Below are 22958 nucleotides of genomic sequence, written 5' to 3' on the forward strand. Positions count from 1 at the left end.
GCGCATGTTCTCCTTAGAGTTTCCCAGAGCCTTGGATCAATCGGAGGCTCTTGTGACGAGAATGTTTTAAGCATCAGGAAGTTTATGTAATGGAAGCGAATTTACACTGCATTTCCAAGACCATCGTGGGGAGGAGAAAAACGTTTTCGCCATACTCGCCATATTTGTTTTGTTTTGTTTTTTTAATCCGTGCCGGCCTTCAATAAATACCATTGACTACGGAAAAACTGTTTTCAGCCGCCTTAAGTTATTAACATAATTAATATGTAAGACTCAGCAATTATATAAACGAAAATCTTAAAATTAAGCAACCGTTTAGCTCTAAGCTATTGTTATTGTTATTGTTATTGAAAACGTTGAAGGCGTATAATTTTGTTAAATAAAACTTGAATTATTATTTTTTCTCTTTTCTGGACCGGCGAAAATGTATACTGGACCCGCGACAATTTACCCGCGACCCGCGCTAATTAGATTATCTCTGTTTTTGTTTCGTTTCTTCAGAAACGAAACGTATCTATTGAATTCAGGGTGAGCTATTTACACAGTGAGGTAGAGTGATCAATCAAAACAGAGTTTGTAACTGAAAATCTATACATCTATGAGTTGTAAAAACAAACCTGTGAACACTTGAAGCTGAAGTATTGCAAATCATAATGCTGACAACTTCCAACACAAAAGCGAAGGAAATGGGTCATGAATATGAAGTTTTGACTATCTAAATGATTCTGGGTTAGATTAAAGCGATATATTGTCGAAGAATCCAAAGCTATCTCTCTTAGTGTTAATGAGCAATGTAAACAATCTTACTAGTCTAGTAAGTCGTAGAAATAAAATGGGTTAACCAGGAACCAGTTAGTTTAAAGCTACCGGTAGTACCGCTAACTGCCTAGCTTCACGTGTAACACAAGTAATGGAAGATTACCGGAAAACGGAATTTGAAATGTTATGCAGTGGCATTTCAAGGTAAAATAGGTATTTGTAGAATGCATTGTGCAAATAAACAAGTGTCTCTTCTAATTAATGGTTATTATTAAATTCTCAACCTCGGATAATGCAATTCTAGTGCTCTGATTGGTTCACTCAATCTCGGTTATCAGCTCATATACCTTACTTTGACCTTATATGGTAAATGATTGCGCTTAGCGTTGCTAAACTAAAAACGTTTACGTCAGAAAGCGAAATTTCTTTCGGTATAAAGGAAAAGAAAAACGTTTTTGTGGAAAGTTTAGATCACTTCCGAAGCTTAGAGATACGCGAAAAGGTAAGAAATGTTTTTGTGATGAGCCTGCGTCTGTCTGACCACGAGGTATTACACAACATCGCATCTTCATCAACTTTTCTCGATTTCGCAACGATTTTCTCGCTTTTTTCGCTCGTATTTCGTACTTCTAAACTTTTGGAGTTTAAGGAATTTAATAAAACAATTATTCCATTCGCGCTTGTTGGATATGAGAGTGGTTATAGCCAACTCGGCGCTACGCGCCTCGTTGACTATTTACCATCTCATATCCAACGCGCGCTCATGGAATAATTGTTGATTATTAAATTCTCAACCTCGGATAATGCATTTCGCGTGCTCTGATTGGTTCACTCAATCTCGGTTATCAGCTCATATACCTTGGTTTGACCTTATATGGTAAATAATTGCGTTAAGCGTTGCTAAACTAAAAAATGTTTTCGTCGGAATGCCAAATTTCTCTTTGAATAAAGCCAAAAAGGAGAAAAAAAACTTTTTTTTTTAAAGTTTGGATCAATTCCGACGTTTAGAAGTACGCGAAAAGGCAAGAAATTTTTTTGTAATGAGCCTGCGTCTGTCTGACAACAAGGTATTACACAACATCGCATCAGTTCTCATCAAGATTTTTCGATTTCGCTCGGATTTCCTCGCTTTTTCCGCTCGTATTTCGTACTTCCAAATTTTTGGAGTTGAAGGAATTTAATAAAACAATTAGTCCATTCGCGCTTGTTGGATATGAGACTGGTTATAGCCAACTCGGCGCTATGCGCCTCGTTGACTATTACTATCTCATATCCAACGCGCGCTTATGGAATAATTGTTAAATATTCTTTGACAGGCTTCTCACCGTTCACAGAGTTTGAGTCTACATTTCTCTCTTTATTTCTCGTTAGTTTCAATAGACGACGCGAAATAAATATGACAAACCGAGTTACCCACACTACAGTATCAATTTTTATCTTTTCTCCTGCCCTTACCATTCCGGAAACGAAATATTATTATTATTTTTTTTTTTTTGAAACAGTCTCTTTTTTCCTTGTCTAATTAATACAGGGGTTCCAAACTAGAAGATGTTTGGACAAACATGAAGTTCCCGATCTATGCCCTCGCAACAATTTTCGATTGCACAACTCGGGTAAATCCTGAAAGCACTAATGCATCATCAACGCGAATAACTGCAACCAGATCTTCTGATTACCAAGGAAAGACGGCAGATCTGTTAGAGAATCGGGGAGAAATCATAGAACTAAAAACGAAGCAAATTCCTGGTGATGCATCGTGTGGACTTTACCGCTAAGTACGTCTTGTACCTTGCTCACTACACTTTAACGCGTAGACGAAGCGATCACAGGTGCTACATTCTCAACTGGCGTCTGGAGGACTCGCTCGATGGGCATAGCTGGAAAACACTGGAAGAATATGAAAATGATAACAGGCTAAAGGGTAATCCCTACTCTCACACGTGGTTGGTCGATGGAAAACTGGGCGTTTTTCGGTACTTCAGGATTTTTCACATGGGCAAGAACTCTTCGGGTAGATTTGTACGAAACTCTCATTGAAATGGGCAGTAAAAGTTTTAGTTATTCTCAAATCTGCAAGGTAATACGTTACGGACAAAGCATTTTTCGAAATCAAAATGTCAATTTCACTCACGAGCCCAGAACACTTTTACGCTTTCACTCGTAAACGTGAGACTTACCGAAGTGCCTTGAAGACCGATTTGACCTCGCAATAAGTCACGACCGAGCACGGAATAGACCTGTTGTTTTCGACATATCACCAGGAGCCCAGATAATGGTTTCCTGAGTGTAACGCAATGGTCCCCTTAAGTAGTGGGGTGGGGTGAAGAGGTCAATCATTTCTCGCTGCGTTAGCTGCAATAGCATACTCGATACTGTCTGACCATGATACGCTCATACGTTAATTAGATGCATTGTATTGTGTTGTTATGGAACCAATCTGATCAAATTAGATTTTTCTAACTAATAGTCTTCGCAGGGTTTGATGGCACAGCCACGTCGTTTTCGTCATTGAATTGTAAATACAGTGTAAATACCCGCAAAGAATCATGATGATTCTAGCTCTTAACTAGCTCTTGGAGTCGTCATAGCCACAGTTCAAATTGACTCACATCTTTCACAAATCCTTCATTAAACTGGTTCGAGATACACAAGAAACTCGCAATTGCTAGCTGGCTTAATATCTCAGATGGGTGAGCATTTTAGTGGAGCGAGGGTGAGTGAGATCATGTTATATCGTCCGTTTATGCGTTCGACTAGTGTGCAAGCATGCATTTTTTGCCAAGCTTCCTTTGACTGTAACTTTCTGATTATCAGTAATTATTAAGCGATCATCAACATGGTTTCAGACAATCTCGTTCATGTGTAATTCAACTGCTGCAACTTGTTCACGACCAGTTTATTACCCTCAACAAGCGTGGCTTCGGTTGATGGAGTTTTCATAGATTCTTCATAGGCCTTTGATAAGGTCACCCACCTACACCAGCTATTAAAACTTTAGCAATACAGAATCAACAGTCAACTATTAGATTGGACTTCACATTTCTTGACTACCAGAACTATCGGCCATTCATCAGCCCGGTCTGAGGTAACATCTGGCGTGCTTCAAGGAAGTATTTATTTATAAGGACCTCTGATTTTTCTTGTTTAGACTAACGACTTTCCCTTTTTCAATTAACTGTAACTGCGACCTCTTTGCTGGCGACACTATCCTGTATCGGAAAGTTACTGAGTCCGATTGTGAAGAACTTCAAGGTGATATCCATGGTGCCTATGATTGGTGTAATTCCTGGCTTGTTACTATGAAGTCTTAAAAGTTCAAGGTTCTGCAAATATCAAAATCAAATGACCCATACTATCATGACTACTGGTTGTCACAGAAGCCCTTAATCGTAGTCGATCACCACAAGCATCTTGCTATCTGGCTCAAATCTTCTCTTTCTTGGGATTACCACAAAGATTACAACTGCGGAAAATCTAATAGGGTTCTAGGTTTGATACGGCGAAGTTTTCGTCTAAACGGGAACCCATAACTAGGAGCGTACAACTTCATTGTATTTGTAGAACGGCGTTTTTACAAACCGAATTATTTTTAGATTGATATTCTCACAAAACTAGACCTTTCCATCTGATCACAAGTATTGTAAGAGAAATGTAAGTATTACCCATGGGATCATTTGAGAATGCTCACTCGTGCAAGCCAAATGTTACTAAAGAACTCGTCTAAAAATAGCTTGATCTGTGAAAATACCGTTACATAGACCTAGTATTGGATTTGTAAGTTCCTTGTCTAAACAATCCCATGGGAGTTTCAACGGCCTTTAATATAAGACCTTCGGGCATCCGATACTGGAATGTCTGTTGGGTCTGGAATCCTTATTACGCGGGATGACGTATTCAGTCCGCGTCGACATTTCGGGCGATGGGATGTTTTCATAGAGTCACGAATTGTGGTAATTTTTTTTTTAACTTTCCCGTATCCCGTGCCCTTGGCCAAAGCTCAAATTTTGCGATTTTATTGGCTGCAAGTATGAATCCCGTGTAAGTTAGGCTGCGTCGCAGACGGCAAAGTACAACTCAAATGGTCAGAATGGGGAGAAAGAGAAGGCAAGCGTCTCCAATTTTGACTGGCTAATAGGGCCGTTTATACGAGAGAAAACAAGCCACGGCTTACGCTGGTTGCGGCTTACATAAGACGCGAACACCCAGTTTAAATGGTACAAAATCGAAGTTCACGAATTACTCCATCCGCAGCTACAACAAGTTGCAAATAGTGGAGATACTTCACCTTCTTAGGGCATTATTAATTCCCCTATTATCTCTCACACTGCAGCCCCCCTTCCCCCCTTATCAGTGTTGCTAGCAAGACAAAAAAATGTTGGAAACTTAAGCAGTCAACATTGAAAGCGGGAGAGGGGAGAGGAAGTGGGAATGGTTTAAGTTCTAGATACGGCGGACATTGGAATCTAGAAAAGGTGTTTTTTAATGAAAGTGACTCAACAATTTTGCAACTTGTTGTCTGAGTGATGGGATTTGGTGATGACGCCAAGCTAAACGGACGCGGCTCCGAGCTCTCTCCAAGAGATTTTCAAGAAAATGATCCTTAGTAACTTTACTATGTTAGTGTGATGACCTTTTGAGTAAATTAACTGTTGACAAGCGAATGTCAGCCAAACTGACAAGGTCTAAAGCAAAGCAGCGAACCGAAATGCCAGATACTGAAACGAAGTTAGACGCAGTACTTGCAAAGATGGACGACTTGCTCGCCGCTAAAGATGAACAAGAGTCGAAGTTGAACGCCATCCTACTCAAGTTAGAGAGTTTGGAAAAAAGTCAAAAGAAAACTGCTCAAGATGTCAGCGAATTGAAAAAAAAAGATGTAAACTTTTAGACCTCGATGTGACTGAGATTAAAAGCGCTCTTGCAGAAAATGCAAACCGCAAAGAAATAGACACGCTCAACAAAAAGATTGATGACTTGGAGAACAGGTCCAAGAGTTACAACGTAGTTATATGGGGCTTAAAGGAAGGCGCCGAAAAAGATTGCGGCTCCGTAGAAGAATTCTTAAGGGAAGAACTTTTCAGTAAACACATGGGCCTTGAAAATATTGAAGTTATGCGAGCGCACCGTACGAGGATCAACCAAGCGGCTGCGAGCGCTAGCGCTCCGCAGCCAAGGCCTATCCACGTTTACCTTCTTAGATATCTTGAAGGACGAATTTTAAAGGCTGCAACGAACACCCTGAAAGATAACCCTTTCTGCGACAGTCAAATATTCATATCCGACGACGTGTCAAAATCAATTCGAACTGAAAGAGCTAAACTACGAAAAGACCATTTAAAGCAACTTAAAGAAAGAGAAGGAATCCAGTTCGCTTTCATCCCATGGTCAGTTCCCGTATTGTACAAAGGATTCAATTCTGAAGGTCTCAAGTCCTTTAAAATCAGACGTGAATAGTCCTTTTGTTGACGTTTTTGCTGTCATTATGTACTGCGTAATTATAGCTAAATAAACTGCATGATTTATTTTCTGTTTACAATTCTGGCGCCGGAAAACCGCCTGTCTTTTTTTAATAGCATAGTATAGGTCAGTATAATCAGCTACTAACTCTAGTATAATACATTCTCGTGCTATGGAGATCTCGGCGATAGTGTGCAGCAACCAAGATGGTAAGTACGCTTTCGTTTGTTTGTAAATTTTGGGTGTTGTTGTGTGTCTGTGCTGTACTTCTTTTTCATAACTTAAATTATTCTTTTACTACTTATGCATTTGTTTTGCTATTCAATTCATATTCAGAGCATATATCACCTATTAATATGATAATGATTAATCATTCTTGCACTAAGAATGCATAATTCGGAAACTAAGCCTGAAAGCATCAAGTTGCTTTCCTTGAATGTTAGAGGCCTAAGCAACTTTCACAAGCGTAGGGCAATTTTTTCCTGGTGTAAGAAGCAAAAATCTGATTTAATATTTTTACAGGAAACTCATTCCACAACAGAACGACAGGATCAATGGCGAAAAGAGTGGGGCGCCTCTGTTTTATTTTCGCACAGCAGTACAAAATGCTAGAGGTGTTGCAATTCTCATAAAGAGTAGTTTGAACATTACTATTCAACAAGCTGAAATAAGTTCGGATGGCAGGTTTATTCTTCTAAAAGCTGCTATTAACAATGAGATATACACAATTGCAAACATAAATGGCCCAAACAAAGATGCCGATGCTGTTAAATTTTATCGTAATTTATCAAAATTATTAAGAAACAATGAATTCGGTAATGAAGAAAACATTATGATAGGTGGAGATTTTAATTGTCCTCTTGACATCACACTTGACAAAAAAGGCGGTCTACCGATCCCACAAAAATGTAGTTAATTCTATAGATGAATTGCAAAATGAATTCAGTTTACATGACATTTGGCGCTTAAAAAAGCTTTACCTGGGGACGCTGCTCACCTTTTGTATCTTGCCGACTAGGTTACTGGCTAATATTTGATAAATTACATGATTTGGTAACTAAGGTCGATATCGTACCTTCGATCAAAACAGACCACTCCGCTATTTTTCTAGAACTTATAGAAATCGAATCAAGTGGAAGAGGAGTTGGTTTCTGGAAACTTATCACTTTATTGGCAAACGGAAATTATAAACACATGACAACAAATGGATGCAGGATCCTAGACTTTTGTGGGATTTGATCAAGTTTAATATAAGGTCAAACTCCACTATATTCTCGAAACAAATAGCTTCTATTCGAAGGAAACAAGAGGAGGAATTAAATAATCGTTATCAGGAGGCAGTCCTAATGTTCCAAACAAATCCTTGTAATAATACACGTCTGGCACTAGACAAATGTGCGCATGATCTTGATCGAAGCACTGTACGAGGACAAGGTAGAGGGGATCATACCACGCGCAAGAGCTCGATGGCACGAACACGGGGGAAAAAATAGCAAATATTTCTTTAATCTCGAGAAACGTAACCATATTAAAAAGCAGGTAAGAAAGCTACACATTAGCGGTGTAATTTCTACTGACCCCTTTATGATTATGGATTCACAACGCAAATTTTATAAGAATTTATATCGTAGTAGAAATGTTAATTTAGATAATGTAGAATCATCGGCTTTCTTCGATAATCCAAATTTACCAAGTATTTCACATGAATCAAGAATAATATGTGAAGGTAAAATAACTGTGGAAGAGTGCGGGAACGTTCTCAAAACATTTTCAACTGCAAAAACGCCAGGAAACGATGGTATACCCACCTTTTGGCCATTACTTAGTGATACCTTGATTGATTCCATCATTGAAGCTTTTATGAAGAAAGAAATGTCCCCATCTCAAAGACAAGCAGTGATTACTCTCATTCAGAAACAGGACAAAGATAGGACTTACTTGGAAAATTGGAGACCAAAATTGCGTCCAAAGTTATAGCGACTCGTATTGTTAAAGTTTTACCGGAAATCATTCCTAGTAACCTAACTGGGTACATTTCAGGTCGTTACATAGGGGAAGCCGCCAGATCAATTTTGGACATAATGGATTACACAAAAACTTATGATATTCCTGGATTGCTACTTTTTATAGATTTCGAGAAAGCCTTTGACAGTCTGGAATGGAATTTTATGTTCAAATGCTTAAAAGTCTTTGGATTTGGACCCAGTCTTATAAGATGGGTAGAAAGCTTTTATAGTAACATAACAAGCTGTATCATTAACAATGTAATGCTCTCAGCTAGCTTTGAAATAAATCGAGGTGTAATGCAGGGAAACCCCCTTTCCCTTACTTCTTTATCATTGCTGTGGAATTATTAGCTGTCGCTATTCGTTCACGTTCAAACATAAATGGAATCAAAATAGATTCAAAAGAATTCAAAATGGTGCAGTATGCAGATGACTTAACAGCTTTTTGTCAGATATCAGATCTGCTCAATGCCTTTTTAAGTTACTTGATCAATTCGAAAAATGTTCTGGCCTAAAGGTGAATTGTACAAAAACCGAAGCAATGTGGATTGGCTCCTCTCGTAATAACTCCGAAACACCTCTAGCATTGAAATGGCGTAAAACTGTAAAAGCTCTAGTGGTTCACTTTAGTTACAATAACGAAGAATCAGTGCAAAAGAATTTCTATGATAAGCTCACAGGAATGAAATCTCAGATACGCTTGTGGAGTTGGAGAGGCCTTTCCCTGGTTGGAAAGGTAACTATTATTAAGAGTTTATTACTTCCCAAAGTTTTATACGTCTTGTCAATTCTTCCTTCTCCTTCCGAGTTTATAAAAGCTTTTCAAACAATCATATATAGTTTTCTTTGGAAGGGTCCTGATAAAATCGCCAGGACAGCAGTAATAAATGATTTCGAATTTGGTGGCCTAAAGGTAACTGATCTTACAACATCAATTCTGTCATTACGACTTTCATAGATTGGAAGATTTTTAAGTGATAATTCGTATCCCTGGAAAGCGTATCTGTTTCATTTCCTTAAACCTTTTGGTGGAGAATTTTTTCTTCATTGTGATTATAATATCAATGACTATAACATTTCCTCAATATTTATTTTATATGGAGATGCTACATTGGTGGTCAGATTTTCGTTCTAAATTCGACCCTGTAAGTTCACGTGAAACAATTATCTGGAACAATTGTAACATTAGAGTAAACGGTAAACCTATCTTTTATAATAATTATAATAGTGCAAACATTGTTCTTTTAAGTGACGTAAAATTTGATTTGAGTAACACAGAGTCCTTTAACCTTGCACAACATAATGGTTTAAAAGACTCTAACTTTCTGACCTGGACTGGTGTTTGTTGCGCTGTACCAAGTCACCTAAGAATTCGAAGCCGCGAAGTTAATAGAGATCATGTTAGATCACTGCAATTTAAGAGTGGTGACAGCATTTTTGATCCAGGACTTAGCAAGTCTAGGGAGATCTACGGTCTGCTTATATCCAGTAAGGCGACAGAATCCAGAGACGTCACAAAGTTGAAATCAAAATTTTCTATTGATGATGTGGAAATAAAAAAGGCCTTCTCAATAATAAGGTCCAGTATCTGTGAAACATATGTACAATGCTTTCAATTTAAAATACTGAATGACGTTTTATTCACAAATTCCCGCTTAGCTAAGATAGGTTTAATACAAAGCGATCTCTGCACTTTTTGTAATACTGGTGCGTAAACAATTGATCATTTATTCTTTTACTGTGTTTACTCACGTGCGTTTTGGGAAAAAATTTAAATCTTATTGGATCGCTATAGCCAAAGAACAAAGGAAACTTGAGTTAAAGACTATTTTAGTTGGTGTCACAGATACTAAATGTTCTCTGTTTAATTATTAATTGTTTTAGGTAAGCTATATTTATGGAACTCTCGTAGGAATAACTGTCGTCCGTTCTTCCCTGCCTATAGGGAACTAGTTAAAAGCAAATACAAAACTGAATGTCATATTGCCCCTAAGTACAATAATAGGAAAATGCTAGAGGCTAAGTGGAAACCCGTGTTGAATTGCTTTTTTTTTTTAAGTACATAGGTGTGCGGTAACTAAACAAAAGAAAAACAAACTGTAAAAAGTAGTGTTAGAATTGAAGCCTAAGAAATATTATGTAGTAAGTAGTGTAAGTAATGTTTTGTAAAAGGTATTGTACTTAACTTGTATGTGGTGTCTGCTTTGTTTTGTAAGTCTCTTGAATATGGAGCCTTTGTTCCTAATAAAATCAAAAAAAAAAAAAAAAAAAAAAAAAAAAAACTTGTTGTCTGAGTTGGTTGTTACTGCATGTATTGCCGTGCGGTCACTTTGTTTATTGGAACGGGAAGGCGTCTATCGTTTGCGTTTAATATGATGTTTCCAAAAAAAAAGGGTTTCATTCTCTGATCTGCTGTGAATGGAAAATGGCCAGCGATAAACTGGATTTTGGCGGGGTTTCGGTATGACGTAATTTGAGACAATTTCAGTGCTTTCTGCGAGTCAAGTCGAAAAATACACATAATTTGGTAGATGAAAAGGTGTGATCTCCATCCTTCTGCTTATCAAAGTATTCTAGAAATATCCTGGAACCGATTTCGAAATAATTTGCCCTAAGCAACTATATTTCGGTGGACACATGACATCTAAAACACGCTTAACGTGTACGAAATTAGCTGTTGTTTACGAGTGAGAAACAGACATAACCTCTCTTTAACTGCGATCGCATGCCATTTAAAGGGAACATCCACTTTCCGAAAAATCAATTCTTAGCAAACATTGTTATATAAAGATACATTTTCATAGAGGTCCAATTGTAACATTACTTATTGCTTTCGGGCTAGTCTGCTTCCAAAGAAGGGATTGGTAACGCATAGTAGCAAGTCTTCTAAGTGACGTGTCGGGTACAGGCTAATTCCATGTTCTTTGGAATGACCGACTGAGCACAATGATCAAAAGAAAGCACCCAATTTGGCTAAATCCTCTGCGAGATTTGTTTTACAATGAGAAACAAAAGTAAACAGATTTGTACTGCCTACACATTATGACATTTATATGAAACGGTCTACACGGTCTACCACAACTTGTCACTGAGAAAATAATATGATATCATATTTCTTGCTGTTGCGATGGTAGACCGTGCTTGGATGGTAGACCGTTGGTAAATGGAATAGACGATGTGCACAGGATTTCTGTCTGTGTGAACTTTATTACGAATCATCTGGTAATGTATTGGATTGAGTAGAAAAGAAAGTACTAGTTAAATTGTGCTGTTATTTCCTGGAAGATACGATTTTCAACTGTAACGCCACCATCGTGGTTGACGTCACCAAGAAACACAATAAATGGTATTGTGTTACATAATACGAGCCATGTGTAACTTTCGGCGCATCAGATCTGCAGTGCAAAATACTTTGCTCGCTTTAGTATTTGGTACGGAGTCTTCTCTTAGCGATGATAAGACGTCCAAGCACTTGAAAATCGATGCCACCGTATGTCAATAATTAATATCCTTTCGTGTTTGGTACAACGTGCTTTGCACTTTGCGTGCAAACTTCTTAAATGTTTCAGAGCTTATGTGATATCTAGCGATTGTTTCTTTAGTTCCTGCTTTTCTACATTATGAAACTTTTTCCTATAGGATTCAAATCCGGACTGGCAAAAGTATTGCAATCAATCAGACAACAATTTGCAAAAATAGTGAAGACACTTCACCTTCTTGGGGCGTTATTAATTTCCCTAATGGATTATCTTTCACACTGCAGCCCCCCTCCCCCCTTATCAGTGCTAGCAAGACAAAAAAATTTTGGAAACTTAAGCAGTCAACATTGAAAGGGGGAAAGGGGAGAGGAACTGGGAAAGTTTAAAATTTTAGATACGGCGGACATTGGAAGCTAGAAATGGTGTTTTTTAATGAAAGTGTCTCAACAATTTTGCAACTCGTTGTAGCTCAAGCCGGGGCTTATCCAGGCCTAGGGGTTTTGGGCTGTGCTTATTTTGGCCGCGCGCCTTGGACATGAAATTGTTCGTACAAATGTACTTAAGTGTTGTACGTGGCTTGCTCAAGTCATGAACGGCTCCTGCGGATGTTCTTCTTTTGTTATTATGGCCCAGACTTCCTTTTTGCTCTCGTCCATTCGCCTGAGAATCTAATCACGTATTTCTAAAGACAACGATTCAGCGAAAAAGAGAATGTGGAGTGCCCCGGAAGAGAAACAGCTTCTCACTATTTGTAGTGGTATTGAAATTGCTAAGCATCTTGATAATTGCGTCACTTCAGCCAGTGTAAGTTCTGAACAGCACACCGCAAGTGTTCGTTTACGACGTTACTGGATCGATACTGGATTACATGTAAAACTTTAGTTTAATAATTTTTCTTCGCTTGTTTGCTTACTCGAACCATTTACCTTTTAATGTCGCAAATCTTGCCTCACAATTAATTAACCCACAACGAGGCATCAAAATAAACTACGTCATCATTGGACCAGTTGGCCGCGAACCATTTATGCGAGGATTTCGCGTCTTATGAAAGCCGCACTCGTACATTAAACGGCCCAGTTCGCGAATTATGTAAGCCGCGGCTTATTTTCCCTCGCATAAACGGCTCTAATGGCTTTGTTATTCTGATTACGCGGGATTCCTGTAAGGCGGACCGCGTAGAAATTCCAGTCGGGTATCTTATTCTCATTTGTAGACCCAAATCGCACGTCTTTTTTGAGTTTTTCGTATCCCGGGGAACCAAGAACTATGTTGAGCAAGCTGGAACTGAAAATATCAAAAGAGCCCTCTCTATTTCAGGTGCCCTGATTTGGGAACAGTATTCCACTCTCTATCAAAACACTAAACAAAAAATCAATTTGAAAGCGAACTAAAGAATAAACTCCTTGAAATCCTGGAAAACGAGGACGATTACATAAGAATTTCTGATACACGAGCTTATTTATTTATTTATCTGTTTACTTATATAACTTTGCCAGTCAAGCTGACAGAGCGCCACAACAGCTTGCACCAATTACTGTGGCCCATTTTTTTGACCCTCCCAACCATGAAACACAACAGAAGACAGACCACATCACCGGAAACTACGTGCCCTGCTACTCTCAGAGACAAGTGTGTGGGTTTTTTTACATCCCAAAGTGTTATGAACATGGAAGGGTGGTGAGACGGGTCCTACGGTTTATCGTCCTTATCCAAGCAGACTAGAGAGTCTATACCATTATTTGGCAGATGTCATGTCATTTAATAAAAAGGCAGCACCTTCTCCTCAGTTATTTAAAGACCTTGAGTGTTGGTCCGGCTGGAGTTGCACTCACGACTTCCCGTGTGACAGCCCGGTGCTCAACCAACTGAGCCAGTATATTACTCAAAGGCTACAGTTCGCCTCGAGTCTCACTCTGGCTATAAACCACACGACAAACTACAATCTTGGTCAAAACTGTTGGAACTATTCCCGCTTTTCCCCCTCCCCCCAATAAATTGTTTATTTTTCACGGTCTTCGAAATCGTAGTCAAGTTCCGTTCATCGATCGCTCGCATGTTTCAATATTGTCTGGGGGGAAGGGGGGCACGAAAAAGGCAGCGAAAGGAGAACACGCGTTGCTCATATAAAGATGGAAGAATGAGCAGTAAATTGTCTACTATTTGCCCAAAATTTGACAAGTGTCAAAGTCTTTTGACCTGAATTGTAGATTGCTTCTAGGTTTGTTCTTTGGATATCATTTTTGGGACTTTTGCATTTTCTTTTTTCCCTTTTCCCCCCCTCGAATATCCCTTGCTAATCGCAGGCAGGAGCTCTGTATTTAGAATTCTTTAGATTAGTCTAATAAACAATTGTTGCCGTTGTTGTTAAGAGTGGCGATTCTTTGAAGATACAACACGAAATCCTCCACCTCTGGAAAATTTTATTATGTCCAAAGCTCTAGATTAGAAACACAAAAGCGTTTCTTTTCCCGATTTGGCGTAAAATTGTTGAATAAGATACCCCAACGTGTTAGAGCTTTACCGACGAAAGCTTACAAAAGAGAAATTCGTCGAATCCTTATTAAAATATTTTAAAACGAAAATAACTATATTGTAAAAAATAAAATTGTAAATAAAGTAGGATTAGTCAAATAGCTACCTTTTTTCCCTATGTACTGCTATCTGCCGTTGTTCATATATCCTGTTCCTTTCTTCGTTTGTTTATCTATTCTTTCACTTGTATCGTTCTTCCGGTTTTCTCTCTATTTATAACTCATCCTTAAGGAAAACTGTAAGTCTGGCCCGCCTAGATTAGCTGACGCTACCTGCGGGTCAGTCATATTCTATAAATTTTTGTATCAATAAAGTAAATGTTGTTGTTGTTGTTGTTGTTGAAATCCGCGAATCTGTGCCAGTGATGTCTCGGAAATTTCAACAGCGCCCTTACAAAGACCATCTATTTCTTATCGATTGGACTGTTATAAGCTTGCAACGCAGCTTATATAAGCGTTTAACAGAAAGTAGTGCTCTTGGTTGTAGTGCATATTATACCCAACACAAAAAAACAATATCATTCACAATGCACGGCTTCCTCACTCACCTCCAGCCTACGGTGCAGGAGGTCTAAGAATATTTGTCATACATGAACCGGCTTTCTGCGAATTCGCGCCATTTTGTTGCTTTTCTTCGCTCAGCGATCTAGCACCACGTTTTGTTTTCAGTCATTGTGGTTCTGCTAGGCTTACTTACAAAATTTTAGCTGTGGACAAGGTAAGTTGTCCCTTACCATTTTGATGCCGTATTTCGTTTTAGAATGCATTTCTGAATGCTTAGGAGCCGGTGAACGTCTCATGATAAAGTAAAAACAAACATACAAACAAAGCATGTACTTGCATGATGGATATACGAAGACAAGCATGGTGCTAGATCGTTGAGCTTGAAGAAAAGCGTGAAAAAAGGGATGCGAATTGGTACAGTTTCGGTTATGATTGCTCAATTTTGATTTGATGTGAGCATTTTGTTTTGATTTGACAGTTGTGGGCTACCGTCGTATTAATCTTTAAACAGTCTTCTATCATCAAACAGACCGTCTTATCGAAGGAAATTCTTTCGAAAAGGGTTTATTATCGCTCAGATAGTACGCGCGCTATGACTGGCTAATTTAGTGGACCGTATTGTTAGTACGGCCCGCTAAATAAATTTGAAATTTTTATGCAACATTCTCAGTAAGTTTTTCATGTCGTTTATGTTATTTAAACGTGAACTAGACGCTCGATGAGCGTACACTGGGTTGCCTGTGGTAGGTGTTCCTCAAAAAGAGAAGGGACTGAGTTGGGTGGTATTGAACTGCAGTGTTGCAGTCAATGTTTTCAAGTCGGGGGTCATTAAGACCATTTAAGGGGTCACCCAGAAGTCTTGCCAGCAGCAAAATTTGGGGGGACAAACAAAGAGTATTATGGTATTTTCCAAAGTGGCCTTGTGTCGACTGAGCTGCGTTTTGTCTTCCAGGATATTCAAGTTCAATGTGTAGCTCTATTAGAGCACGATAGGAGGCAAGGAGTGCTTGACTCTGGATTGAGTGGTCTGGGTTCAGGCCCTGGCGGGGGACATTGTGTTGCATTCTTGGGCAAGACACTTTACTCTCACGGTGCCTCTCTCCACCCAGGTGTATAAATGGGTACCAGCGAATTGCTGGGGATAACCCTGCGATGGACTAGCATCCCATCCAGGGGGGAGTAGCGAATACTCCTGGTCGCTTCATGCTAATGAAACCGGAGATACATCCCGGCTTGATTGTTTGGCCCTTCTGGTTCGTAAGCAGACTACTTTACTTTTAATAGTACACGATATTGTTTTGGTATTGTATATCATTGTTGTGTCATGGTAAAAGTCTTAGGTAAATAGCCCCCTGAGAAGACATGTGGTTACTTGCAAAGGACGAAACCCAGAAAGATTGAAGAAAATAAAAGGGAATCGAGAGACATTGGCTTCTACGCTGACATGTTGATCATTTCCAAGTTCCCTCACACCTTCTTTTACCACAAGTTTAAGCGTGCACTCTGAGCGTCTGACAGCTTTGTATTTTACAAAAGTTGATTGAATTTTATCCCTGTCCTGCGGGGTTTGTATCTGGATGAGTGACCTAAAAAATATACCACTTCGTAACAGAAGCAAAGGACTGAAAATTCTATTTTAACGCCTAAAAATGCGAACTAAGCAAGGTACAGATTTTGTTAGCTTGCTTTATGCAAAACAAATATTGAAGCAAAAGTGAATAAATATCGATACACAGTTTTTAGGAACAACAGAAGGAAGTTTTCAGGATGTTTTCGAACGAGAATGAAATATTTTGTCATCAGCAACAACATTTACGACATGAAAGCAACATTAATTTTGAACCCGAATATAAAAAGTTACGATCAACGACAAACATTTTGCGAGATTTTTGCTACGTTCAATTTTGCTACTGTACTTTTGGCTGCAAAAGTAAAGCGCAAAATCGAAAGTGACATCGGATTCAGCGGGCACCGTGATAAAGTTACCGAGGCGTGTTTACTCGCGAAACAGTGAAGCATCTGTGTCAAACGATGGCAAGATGCAAGGTTTTGTTTTTGTTAGTTTTCTTTTTCTTTCAAGTGTTATAAAGTTAGCAAAGAAATGTGCAAATTCAACAAACAGATCACAATCACGCGACTCTTGAGTTTGACCAGTGTTTATGCAAAGTCAAAAATCTACTCGCCAAGATGAGGTTATTTATCACCAGGTAATTCCATCGTTTTGGAAATAGCAGCTACTTTATTATTTATCAGCATCACAATTTTTTGGTGATTTTGGGGCTCATTTTGTTGAAACTCAAGCACGCTTCCAACAGACCTGTTTATTTTCGTGACCCTTCCTGCTTCCAGAACAATACCATAAAAATCCTCGCGTATCACATTTCAACCCAGCTATGCAAATTTGTTAAGCTCGCAACTTACACAACATGATATTAAAGTTCACGAAGGCTGGAAATATCTCGGCAAAATCCTTTTCCAGCGAAAATTAATTGAAACAAACAACATATTTACTATTAGAGGCAAAAAAACCTTCCCATTTCAATTGCGTGCGTGCAAACAAGAGATGCAATTAAATAAATTTTTGACAGTTCACATCAAATCCTTTTCGACTCGGAACCTTAACCGTAAATAAAGAAGCACAAAAGAGACAACTTTCATTCAAAGAATTCTTCACTGTCACATTTCCACCTTTGCAGAGTTGAGTACAAAATACCGGTAAATGTAAATGTAAATTGCCAGACAACTAAGATGCGCCTTGAGTAAACACTGTGATACATTTAGGGCGTTCGATTCCTTCAATGTTTGTTAAATTCATAAAAAAAATTGCTATTTGATTTCAGTGTTTTATATAATAAGTTAGTAAAACATTAGAAACAAAGCTCACTTGATATCCAAAAGCGAAAAATGAAATTGATGTCGAAGACCATTACTCGTCGCTTAAAATCCAGATATTTATTTTTCAGCGCTGTCTTGTTCATCCAATTGACGATCCATTCTTGAGCTCCATGAGGGTATATTTTTTTAAAGATCCACTAAAACGCCATTGCGGTTACAATGACTTTCGACTCCAGTGAATTAGTGAAATTTCCAATTGTTACCGGAAGACTGTGCAGAGTTGAGAACAGGTAAATACAAATAGCGAGGCAACTGAGATAACAGATCCACTTTATGGATTCCTTCTCTGTCTTTGTTGAACCCATACTGAGTTACCAGAGAATTGTTCATTTGGGTTCATTGTTGTACATAACAGCACACTTGGCAAAATATTAGAAATACAGCTCACTTTGATTTCGGCTGGACGGGCAAAAGATTGTTTTCGAAGTCCATTACTTGTCGCTTTTAAGATTCCAGATTCCGGATCCACCGCCTGTCTTGTTTATCCTCTTGACGTTCCATTCTTGAGCTCCATAAGGGTATATTTTGTTTAAAGATGAACTAAAACGCCATTCGAGTTACATGACTTTCGACGCCATTGCCGGTTAAGTTAATCATTCTACTGTGTCCACCAGAGAAATCTACGCATTTCCCACTACCCTCTCCATACTAAGAAAGTACTCGCAGAAGGCTCTATGTACAAAGACACCACTTAGCAGGGCAGTGACAGGCAAGTCTTTTACCGACACGGAAAAAAATAAAAAGACGAAAGGCAACGCAGATTCCGATTGGGTTTAGCAACCCAGTAAAAATTGAACTGTTTGAATCTTGCAAGCAACTATTTAAAAAAGCCAACAAAATTTATTTTCGGATTTTGGCGCATGTCAATCATTTGTGACACTGAAATAAACTTTCTTCTTGACTTCTACTAGTTTCCTTTTCCGCGCACCTGGTTACCTTAGAGATATGCAATTAGCAGTAATCGAGGATTAGTGAGGTGCGTCCGATTCCTGTTTTGTGATCTAGAAAGCATTTGAAATTAGTTGTATATTTTGGGGAGAATCGTTTTGTGCACTATTCTAGAATTTGTTTAGTAATGAGGGTATCACACTGTAAGTATTTTGACAGTTGTCTTGTTGCTAACAATTTTACTAAAAACAGTTATAAAATACATGTGTTATAATGCAACGTCAGTTTTGTGAGACATCACTAGCCATTCTTGCTGGATAGCTAGCCACTTGAACAGCGTGACTCCCAAGCGTGTACAGCACGGGGGTATTGCTGGATGGTCTCCCAGTACAGGTATTAACCCATTCCAACAGGACTTGACTTCCCTTGGGCAAGCCGTAATCCTATCACATGAGATCGTGGTTATTTGTGCCACAACAAAATAACGTCCGAAAGATTTAAATCACTCCACTCATCAATCCCATCATCAACTCTTTTACCCCCAAAAAGTGGCATAGACATTGTTTTCGATTTCTCTTGTGACATATTCATGTCCCAGGAGAAATGATTATGCAAACTTTTTTTCTTTTGGGGGGGGGGGGGGGGGGGAGGGGGGAGGGGGAGGTTAAAGAGGTGTATTATGGGATTGTGCAAGTAGTGAATTGTGTGGCATCACGATCGATACCCAAGGGACATCCCGCGGGACTGACACGATTAGAATGCTTTCTCCTCAAACGCAAAGAGTCTTCGGAATGTGTGTTGTATAAGTAATTAAAACAAAAGCTCCAGAGGTCTAGATTAAAGTAAATTAAAGCTTTGATCAAAGCTTTCTTCCAAGCTTGAATCAAACGCGACCTTCCTTCTGTTCAAAGGTGAATTTACCCGAATTCTTCACGTGATCGAAGCTTTCAAGGCTCGTGATTACAATACAAACAAAGCTGTCGGAGACGCATTTTATGGATGTGGAAGAACACAGGAATGTGGAAAATCGACTGGAAGCTTGGTACATACATGCCACGCATGCGAGATAGCAATCTTGAGATCAGGATTGCTGGCTCCTTTTGGACGCTCGCAATAAATAAACGAATAAAAAGAACAATGGCCCTGAAAACGATCGAGCTGAGTCCTCTGTAACCCTTCATTTCTGATCAATAACAAAGCAGCTACTGATTCACGCCTCGATTCATCAATATTGCGTCCTCGTGACAATAATTAAAGAAAAGTGCTTCATTGCAATTCATCATTCTCCGAACTCTATTTTTAGAGAATTTTGCAATATATCATCTGAAGAAAACGACATGAATCGCAACTAGCCTGATGCGCATGTCCGTCAGAGATTACTCGTGGTCGGTTCCTGATTACTGGGTTGCCAGTATGGCACTCCCAGTCGGAAAGTGGGTGGCAGTTGTTGGGTGTTTGTTTTTTTTTTTTTCTTCCGTGTCGGTAAAAGTCTTGCCTGTCACTTCCCTGCTAAGTGGTGTCTTTGTGCATAGAGCCTTCTGCTCGCATTTTCTTAGGATAGAGAGGGTAGTGGAAATGCGTAGATTTCTCTGGTGGACACAGTAGAATGACCTGCAGTGGTGTCGAAAGTCATGTAACGCGAATGGCGTATTAGTGGATCTTTAAACAAAATATACCCTTATGGAGCTCAATAATGGAAAGTCAGTTGGATAAACTAGGCAGGCGATGAAAACAAATACCTGGAATCGTAAAAGCGACGAGTAATGGACTTCGACAACAATCTATCGCCCGTCGAGCCGAAATCAAAGTGAGCTGTATTTCTAATATTTTACCAAGAGTGTGCTGTTATGTAGAACACTGAAACCAAATGAAAAATTCTCTGGTATAAAAGCGACGAGTAATGGACTTCGACAACAATCTTTCGCCCGTCGAGCCAAAATCAAAGTGAGCTGTATTTCCAATATTTTATCATGTGTAGTTTTATGTACAGCACTGAAACCAAATGGAAAATTATCTGGTAACTTATGGGTTCAATAAAGTCAAGAATTATTTAAAAGAAAGCTTGTCGACTATTTTGTGCATCATTATTCAAGGAAAAGGTTCTTCAGGAAAGGGTTTGAACCTGAAGTACATGGTAATATGACAGGATTGAGTTTCTTGTCTTCACGCACGCAATGAAATAGGAAGAGGTTTTCGCCTCTAAGAGCAAATATGTTGTTTGTTTCAATAAAATTTTCGCTGGAAAAGGATTCTGTGGTATTTTCTGCCTTTGTGAATTATAATATCAGGTTGTGTATTGAATTTTCGAGCTCAAGGTTGAAATGTGATATGGGAGGATATTTTTAGTATTGCTCTGTAAGCTGGAAGAGTTTACGAAAATAAACAGGTCTGTTGAAAGCGTGCTTGAGTTTCAACAAAATGAGCCCAAAAATCAGCAAAAAATTGTGACGCCGATGAATAATAAAGTAGCTGCTATTTCCAAAATGATGGAATTACCTGGTGATAAATAACGTCGTACGCGTCTTGGAGAGTAAATTTTGACTTTGCATAAACAAATGGTCAACCTCAAGAGTTGGGCGATTGTGATCTTTGTTTTGACTTCGCTCATTTTATTGTCAAACTTTATAACACTTGACAGAAAAAGAAACTTACAAAAACCCGGTATCTTGCCATCATTTGACACAGATGCTTCACTGTTTGGCGAGTAAACATGCCGCGGTAACTTAATCACGGCGCCCGCTGAATTCCGGCCATGTCACTTTCGATTTTGCGATTTATTTGTGCAGCCAAAAGTAGAATAACAAAATTGAACGTAGCAAAAATCTCCCAAAATGTTTGTCGCTGATCGTAACTTTTTATATTCTATATTCACTGTTCAAAATTAATGTTGTTTTCATGTGGTAAATATTTTATTCTCGGTCTCGGAAACTGCCTTCTGCTCTTTCTAAAAACTGTGTATCAATCGTTATTTACTTTTGCATCAATATTTGTTTTGCATAAAGCAAACTAACAAAATCTATACCTTGCTGAGTTCGCATTTGTTAGCGTTAATAGTATTTTCGGTCCGATGCTTCTGTTTTATGAAGGGGTATATTCTTTAGGTCACCCATCCAGATACTAACCCCGCCGGACTCCTATGAAGTAACTTCAGTGAACTTTAGTATTACAAAGCTTAAAGTGCACATGAATCGAAATTTCAAATATAATTTTTTTTCCCAATATGAAAGCTGGTGTTTTAAGAAATATTTTGACGGGAAAATAATTACTTTAAGTAGCTGGAACATATTTTAAAAAGCGGTGAAAATTGGGCCTTTTTCACTAAAATTCTAGTCAGGGACCTGGGTTCTATTTACTAGCTGTGACGTCATTGGTGTGTACTCGGGGTGGAAGTCACTCTGGTTTTTGTGAGTTCGGTGGAATAACTATGGCAGAGAACTGCCTAAATTGTAGCTCCAGCACGTCCGAAGACGATTTGGATTCCCTAGGAAGTGTGGAGGAAGACATGGAGTCAGTGGGTAACGAAATAGCTCCATACGAAGGCGAGCCTTTAGCGAGTTCTGAGGCCCCATTAGGGGGGGTCTGAGTATCCCGTATCCCATTAATTTTTGGCCAAAATATCCCGTATCCCGTTAATTCTTATTTGATTCTTTTAAAAAATGATAACTTCGATATCCCAGAATCTTTTTAAAAATATCCCGTATCCCTTTAATTTTCCGCCCAAATATCCCGTATCCCTATAATTTTTTACCCAAATATCCCGTATCCCGATAACCCCTAATAGGGCCTCAGTTCTGATGACAATGGCGACAGACTTGAAGAGGAAGAAGAAGGAGATAAAGATGGACTGACTGCTGTCATACTAGAAAGACGATTTGAAAAAATCGAACCTGTCAGTTCTTGATAGGTGATATTTCTACCATTCTGTGCGTGGAGAACCTTCGTCAATAACATTTAGACGATTTATAGGCAGTGGGACAATGAAATGTTTCAAGCCAAATAAGTGAAATCTTTGATGCAGTATGTTGCGCGATGTCGGTTCTTTGATTAACACCAACTAATCACATAGTAAATTTATTTTATAATTTCAGGTGTTCTTGTAAACTGTGCAATGACACGACACTTATCTCAGCCCTCGAGTACAGGTGCTGTAGGGACTGTGCTCGTGGGAAGCTGACTTTCGATGGAAGCATCGAACGCATATCGTGCGTGACAGAGCACGGCGATTTTCTCGCATTAACCAACAGCACTGTCCTCAAGCAGGTAGCGCCACTACTCAGGGACAAAAATGGTAAATCTTACCGTCGAAAAGGTGGCTCTTCAGAAAATGAGTGAGTAAATGTTTTGTAATATTGGTAACTGACAGGTTCATGTCAAGTTTAACACCAGTTCTGTTCAAGTGCAATCAGTTGCCTGAGTTCTACTGAAAATATGTCAGCATA

General features: G+C 38.9%; 1 protein-coding gene across 1 annotated transcript in view; it reads left to right on the forward strand.

The window, feature by feature from the left end:
• The window catches only part of LOC138050190 (keratin, type II cytoskeletal I-like), a 282906-nt gene that overhangs the window by 127254 nt on the left and 132694 nt on the right, over positions 1 to 22958 (forward strand). The window lies entirely within an intron of this gene.

The sequence above is a fragment of the Montipora capricornis genome, chromosome 1 (assembly GCF_036669925.1).
Source record: "Montipora capricornis isolate CH-2021 chromosome 1, ASM3666992v2, whole genome shotgun sequence".
NCBI classification, from domain to species: Eukaryota; Metazoa; Cnidaria; class Anthozoa; order Scleractinia; family Acroporidae; genus Montipora; species Montipora capricornis.